Here is an 8,003-nt window from a genome sequence, read left to right as displayed (position 1 = left end):
CAAGTAGGTGGAAGGCTGCCCTCTCTCCACACCTGGTTGAAGAGCTGTAGCAGCGGCTGCAGCTGGGTGATGTCCAGGTTCCGGAGCATTTGCTATGTCACCCCGTCAATACCAGGGGCGCTTCGCCGCTTGGGGCATCGATTCAGGGCGGCCCGCAGTTCCCAGAGTGTGATGTCACCACTGCAAATGGCCACCACTTGCGGGTCCTGGGGAGCCACCGGAAACACGTGCACCTGGACTTCAGCGGGGGGTAGAGCCGGGATGAACTGGTCGGCTAGCCGCTCTGCCAAGGCCTCCTCAGTGATGCGCAAGAAAATGGCGGAGGCCAGCAGGGGGTGCCAGTTGGTGACGGAAGGCTGGAGAAGGGCCCGGAAGACTCTCCAAGCTTTGGCCGGATCTCTACGTGAGTCCATGGAGGAGCAGAGCGACTCCCAGCTCTGCCTCCGCCGCTGCTTGGCTCTCCTCCTGCACTGTGCATCCACCCGTCGGTACGCCGTCCAGTCTTCCGGACGCCTGCTCCGGATGGCCCGCCATTGCAGCTGGTTGCGCCTAGCCCGGAGTCTCAGGAGCTCCAGGTCCGGTAGTGCCGTGTAGAGGGGTACCTCCCCCCGCAATGTCGCCTTGTTGGCTCTCTGCACGACAGCTTCTAGGAAATCGGGCTCTGGGTCCTCCAGACGCTCTGCCATCTCCTTGCGGTAGGCGGTCCAGTTGGTAACGGCGTAGACCCTGGTGTCTGCCCGCCTGCGATCGCCCCTGGGGGTGACCAGGATGGGGTAGTGGTCAGATCCCCAGGTGCTGGTGGTGGTTTCCCAGGTGTAGGCACACCGCTGGGACACCAGTGTGACGTCAATGTGAGACAGCTGGACCGTGCCCAAGGGACCAGGGCGGGTGAAGGTGGGGCTGCCTGTGTTGGCCACGAGCCGGCCGCACGCTGTGGTAGCATCGAGTAACTCTCGCCCCCTGCGGGTGGTGCGGGGGCTGCCCCAGGCTGAGTTGTGCGCGTTAAAATCTCCGCACACGGCAACGACCGGGCCCACGTGGGCCCGCAGCCGTCCCACTGCTGTGGCATCCCAGGGCCGCGTTGGACGGACGTAGACGCTGGCCACAGTGGTGTCCGTGGACCCCATGCGCACTGTGACAGCGGCACATTCCGTGGGGCCCTCCACGATTGAGTCCAGGTTAACTGGAGCACTGTTCAGCACAGCCCTAACGTAGACAGCTGCCTCGGACTTGCCCGGTGGATGGCTGGTGTCTTGGCACGGATGGCTGGTGCAAGAGCGCAGGCTGCAGCTGGTTGCGCTGGCATGGCAAACGTACCCCGGAAGCCGCAGGGTGCTGCCACAGACGTTGGTCTCCTGCAGCGCCAGTACATCGAAGTGCTCCCGCAGCAGCTGCTCTGCCAATTCCGCGTGGCGAGGCCCCAAGTGGTTGCAGTTCCACTGCAAGATGCGTGGCCGCTGGCCGGTCCTACAGGGTCTGTTAGCCATGCTTGGGGGCGGGGGGGCGCAGATGTGCCAGGGCAGCAGTGGCCGCCAGGCGTGCGGGGTCCTCAGTAGGCAGGTGACCCACCAGGCTGTGCACCAGGGCAAGAAGGATGGGCACCAACTGGTCCTGACCAGTTGCGGTTGAAGCTGCAGGCAGCTGCTCCACCCCTGTTTGTGCGGACGGCTGGGCAGGTAGGCCCGGCTGGCCTGCGTGGCTGCTGTTGGCGTCCCTGGGTAGCTGGAGACTGCTGCTCCTGCTGGCGTCCCTGGGTGGCAGGACGCTGCTGCAGCTGGCGGCTGGCCTGCTGCTGGCTAGAACGTCGCCTGGCCATCTCCGCGTAGCTTGGTGGCTGTTCAGTGCGGACTGACGCTGCGACCTCCGCTCGGGGTAGTGGCTGTGGTGCGCGTGCCATGGCTGTGACCACCTTGCGTTCGAGCTGCCAGCGGGGGCAGCGGGGGTCGGTGACGGGGTGCGGGCCACTGCAGTTGGTGCAGCGTGGGGTAGAGGCAGGGCACTGCTGCGTGGCGTGGCCCCCACCGCAGCGAGCACACCTCTGTTTGTCCATGCAGCAGGCTGTCACATGGTCCAGTCGACCACAGCGCGCACATTGCGTGGGCCGCGGCCGACAACCGCGCCCAGGCAGCAGCAGCTTGTACACAGCCACAAACGGGGGAGGGCAAGGGGCCGCAAACGTGATCAGCACAGCCCCATCAGCCTTCCGTGCCACAGCCCTCACCGCCACCTCACAGTCGATGTTGGCCTGGATCTCCTCGACGGTGAGTTGACGGTCAACACCAAAAACGAGACCGCGGCTCGTGCCTCGACTGGCGGGGTGGCCGGCTCGGACAGAAATCCCAGCCACACTCTGAGTGGCCAGGAGGGCAGCCAAACACTCGTCCGTCTCAGCGTCAACCGCGACCACGTTCAGCCGGGTGTTCACTCTAACCTGAGACACCCCGGGGGTGGCGGCGAGTTCACGGGCGATGACCTCCCTCGATGCCGTGAGGAAGGAGGCGGCTCGGTCAGTGGGACGGAACAGGCAGGTGCCGGCGGCCGGCTGCGCAATCGGGCGCCGAGCGGCCAATTTCCTGGCCTTCCGTCGTACTGCCTTGCTCTGCTGGATGGTCCACTCATGTCACCGGAATCTGGTTGGTTGGTTGGTTGCCTTCCACCATGGCACATACCCACGCGGGGGATTGGCCAAGAAGTTTTGTGCCTAATGAGGATGTGACCTATATTATTTTAGATCCCGAAATTTAGAAAAGAAAATACCCAACAGAATTTTTTAAATATGTATAATATGAAAGTAGATTCAGGAAGAAAAATGAGGTGTGTGTGAATGTTTAGCTGGCTAGCAGGAAAACCTGCCTGTCGCCCCAACATAAGAATGGAGGGCAGACACAACATCCCTGTGGCAGACTCCTAGGGCGGAAGCGCCTAGTGACAGGACCTCGTAACTAGATAGCGGAAGGTTAAGGCGTCTAAAGGTTGACTCCAGATGCGTGCGTCGCATTGGGGAGAAGCTGCGGCAATTAAATAGAAAATGTTCTAAATTTTCCAGTTCGTCGCAGAAAGGACATTGCGGAGATGGAGCCAGACGAGATTTATAAAGATAAAAATTTAGTGGGGGAATTTTGCACCGAAGTTTAGTTATTGCTACCTCGCATATCCTTGTTTCACAAAACATTGGCTTCCATGCATGACGAAGGTGGCTATAATCTCTAGAGGATAGAAGGGCGTCTTGCTTATAAGCCTGGAGTAGCTGTAGACGTTTAAATCTCGCCCCCAATAGAAAACTGTCATTTGGACATTGCACGACCACAGGGCCACCAAGAGACATGCTGGCTAATTGATCAGCCACTTCATTGTATGAGATTCCTGCATGTCCTGGAACCCACACTAGCCGAACATCACAAAGCTGATGTGGAACAAATGATCGGAATGTGCGGATAATTCGAGAATCTTTTTCGGATGTTAATGCGGAACACACAGAGAGGGAGTCAGAAAGTATAACTACATGGGAAAATCTATGCTGAAGTTTTTGAAGAGCCAAAATTATTGCCAATAATTCCGCCTGGAAAATAGGTGTGAAATCAGGTAACCTGATCGAAAAGGACCAATCGAGGTACTGGGAGAATATCCCGACTCCAGCTTTTTCATCAACTTGTGAGGCATCGGTAGCAATTACGATATGGGAATGAAGGGTTGACAAATGATCCTCCAGCAATCCATTTAGAATTCGGGCTGGCAACATCTTGGCATTCGGGGGGAAGATATTATCAAACATTATTTCAACAGATGACACACTAATACAAGTAGAGGGGAGCCGGAAAAGGTCTGCGTGAAGTGGCTGGAGCCATGACTGTACTAGATCCATCTGGGGTCTCTGGAACCGCGTCCACTGAATGCCTTGAAAAAGATCAGGCCTCAGACGGAAAATGAACTGGGCGTCATGCAGTGGGGGTTCAAACAATTTGACAAAGGTTAGTACGGTTAATAATTGGAATCTAAACTTCAGTGGAGGAAACCGTGCCTGAAGGTGTAAAATAGGGTTAGCGACATATTTTGGCAGTCCCAAGCATAGTCGCAAAGCCATTCTCTCGACGATAAATAGGGGATTTAATTTGTACGCCGCACAACCAGAAAAAAGGACGCAGCCAAACTCTAATACCGGGCGGATATTACTGCGATATATCATTAACAGTGTGTCTCTACGCAACCCGAATTTGTGGCTACATAGCCTGCGGAGGACGCCTGCAGCTCTTTCTCCTTTAGTAGCAATATGTTTAAGATGAGGACGCCATGTAAGCTTGTCATCATAGATTATACCGTGATATTTTAATTCTGTAACTTGACGGATGGATTGCTGTCGGTACAATAGGCATAAAGAAATGGGGATGGTCACCGGAAATACTAAGACCGCACATTTTCCCACATTAAGTGACAAATGTAGCCTGTTAAGCCAATTATCTAGGGTGGCCAGATAGTTTTGTAGTCTTTGGCACAAGTCATGAATATCTCTGTCCGATGAGTAAAAAGCAATATCATCGGCATAAACGTAAGTTGATATGCCATCCATTATGGGAACTGATCTGAGAAGAATATTAAAAAGAACCGGAGAAAGGACTGACCCCTGAGGAACCCCTCGAAACTGCTGATAGTGCGAAGATGATATGCCACCTTTCGAACAGAAGAATGTCCTTCCAGTTAAAAACTGACCAATCCACAATTGGATGTATAGAGGGATTTCGCTACTCTCAAGATGAGACATTAAGGTAGTATACTCTACGCTGTCATAGGCCTTTGTTATATCACGAGTAACAAGTGCGCTCACGTGTTTTAGGCTACGGGCTAGTTTAACGCGGCTCTCAATGTCAATATGAGCCTTCCAAATGGAATTCCCGGGTCTGAAGCCAATTTGAGTGGGGCTTAAAATCTTATTGCTTTCAAGAAATCGCATAAGGCGACCATTCCATATCCTCTCGACGAGCTTTACCAAGTTGCTAGTTAAGCAAATTGGCCTGATGTTATCTGGGACGTAACCTAATCCTTCGTTTTTTAGCAATGGCACTATCTTGGAGAGTTTCCATTCTGGAGGTATCCAGCTATGTTTCATTGACGTGTTTACTATGTTGAGTAAATCTTCAGGGGTTTCCTCAAATAAAAACTGTAACATTGGCACAGTAATGCCATCTGGCCCCGGAGCAGCCTCAGACAGCTGTGAAACAACGTCAGCCAATTCCGACATTTTCACTGGGTTGAAACCAACATTAGAAAGTTGACTGACAAAAGGAGCGGAGAACACAGAAGAAAAGCGGGATTTAAGTTCTTGTGCAATTTGTTCGAGAGCTTCAATAGATTCCTGTGTTGAATGAACCACTGAATTTTCATTGTGGAGCTCTTGAACCACCTTTCTCGAGCGAAGAAACTGGTACAGCAAACGCCTATTCTGTGGCTTTGAGAGAGCGGCAAACTTCTGGGTGTTATGAGCTTCTTTCGCTTTAGACACTGTCCGTTTGAATATGGCGGCCGCAAATTTGTAATTGGTCCAATTAGACGGGCATTGGTTTCTTAGCAGTACCTTCCAAGCCGCCTGCCTTTGATTATACGCCCGTGCGCAATCTTCGTTCCACCACGGGCTATTGCCATCTTTTTGAGAAGAGATACACCACTCCAACTGCACGTCGTCATCGTCGTCGTCCTCGTCCGGTCAAGAAAATGGCCGCCGCTATGAACCCGATGCGCTTTGAGTCCGGGTCTGGACAGTAGAAGCCTCAACCAAAGTGACAGCACTCTTTTTCTTTATTACCGGCTTGATACAATGATAAACAATACCAAAACAACAACACCTGCTCCAACCACAACACAGTGATAAAAACCCCACCCACTACTAAGGGTGGCGCATATTAAATAACGTTTCAAGTTAACCAAATCATCGAGCATGCTGGCCCAATCAGGTTGATGGTCCTGCATTTCGATTGCGCCCATGATATAAGCGATGCTTTCACTGTATTACCTCCTCAAAGGAGGCAATTGGATGAGGGATACTATGCGGGGTAGATGCGGTGTAGTGCTGCCCGGCAAAAGAGTGTATTTGAATGCACGAAACGCCACACGCGTTCCTGGTTCTTGGTGAGGGCTGGATGGACGAGGGTATAATGGCGGTGGGTGAAGCGGTAATGCTCGACAATATCACGGTAGGGATGAGTCGGTCCCTAGACTGGGGCACCATGGTAGGAGGTGAGGCTATAGTCACGCTCGCCTCGTTCCCTTCAAGACCAGCGTGCGCCGGGGTCCGAATGAGTGCGGCTGGAGAGGCAGGAGATTTACGAAGGCGATTGTGGATGCCACGAGGGCAGTTGACCCACGGGCGAAAATTTGAATGGCCGTTTTCGAATATGGGATAATAATTGTTAGAGTAGGCCGGTGGTTAAAGCAAGAGCTATCGCGGCATCCTCCGCCGCCGCTGGGGAGGTGGAACGCACGATGAGAGAGGTAACAGGGGAGGGGGGGGGGGGGGGCTATTCGGGGTGTTGATGGCCGCGAGGGCACGACCATCATGATGGCGGTGTTCTGCCGCGTCAACGTACATGATATCTGGGCAGATGGGCAATTTATTTGCCAGTGCTCGTGCTCGCTCTTTCCTGCGAGCCCTGTGGTACTCTGGGTGCATGTTCCGTGAGTGGGGACGAACGCGGAGACAGGCAGGGGTGGTTCTTGGGATGGGGACCTTCGGGTCGCAGATCTCTGGGGCGGGGATACCCAAACGTCGCAGAATGTGCTCACCAGTGCATGTAGTGGAACAGAGCACACACACATACAAAAAGGATTCGCGACCAGTTTAAACATGCGGTTTCGAGAAAGAAAGAAAGAAGGGTACAAAAATTGCTCCCCCCACAGCAAAGAAGGAAAGAAATCCTCTGTAGCATAGGCGCCTACTGCGGGGTGCTCGGGCGCCCGAGCCGCCTTCGGTGTTTTCCCGAGCCTGAAGTTGAAAGTTTATTTCCAGTAAAGCACATACAGATCTTTATCATAGCCCCCTTCAGTGTCCCCCCCCCTCCTCCACGACGCTGACGCCTACCCTGAGCTCCTTCATATAATCCATATGTGTCATTGCCAGAGTTCTGTACATCATTACCTTTTCACTCAAAATTTATTGTTCCAAAAAGCTTACTGCGTCATTGTTGGCGCGGGTGGGCATTGCTTTCATTCATACTTTCCATTTATTTCTGACCATAGCAGGACGAACCCGCTGCAAGCACCAGCGGTGGTTGCGTCATCAGTATTTTTTCTTACTGAATTTTTAGCTTTTGACTGCGAACGGCTAGTGAAAATATACACACAAGAATAATTCTGTCCTATTTTTAATCACAAGGTCGTAACCTACGAACCATCATTTTCTAAAGATAGAAATAGTCTACGCTGAAGGAATGAATATGTCGCTGTGTGTTCAACTTGCGTTAAATTGCTTAGCGCGCTTTCTTGAGCTTGAAAAAGGCTGCAATCTTCAATGACCTTTCTGGCAGAGGGGTCATCACCGGGTTGTCAAAAGCACGTGAGTGTTTTTAATTTTAGTAGTGCTCTTTCCAGTAGGCAATCACGAACAGTCATGGAAAAATAAGCTCTTCTAATAATTTACAAATCTTATGTATGAACGCATCGTCACTTGCTTGCAGCGGTCATAAGTATGTATAATTCATTCGGTCCTTTTCGTCACAGCCGCAGCGGGCCGATACAAAACTTTGCTCCCGCTCCCTTCCCCCACCCGTGCCGTTTTCTCACTAAACCCACCGCCTTTCCTGTGTTAATGTTTTTCTTCTTTTTTTTTCCTTTCCTTCTTTTCTCCTTAGTTTTTACCCTCTCCCTCTCAGCACCAAGCCCCGCAAGTGCCGTGTTGTTACCGGATTTGTTACTTTCTCTGGCGTATTACCCTCCACTCTTTTTAGAGAATGGGAGAGAAATCCCTGGCATGCAGTGTGCATTGTAAGACTGTCCCTGAAGAAGGAAGTTCCACTTCC

The sequence above is a fragment of the Haemaphysalis longicornis genome, unplaced genomic scaffold (genome assembly GCF_048455015.1).
Source record: "Haemaphysalis longicornis isolate Haplotype H1 unplaced genomic scaffold, Haemaphysalis longicornis Haplotype H1 scaffold_5, whole genome shotgun sequence".
NCBI classification, from domain to species: Eukaryota; Metazoa; Arthropoda; class Arachnida; order Ixodida; family Ixodidae; genus Haemaphysalis; species Haemaphysalis longicornis.
This window is presented reverse-complemented; position numbering follows the sequence as displayed.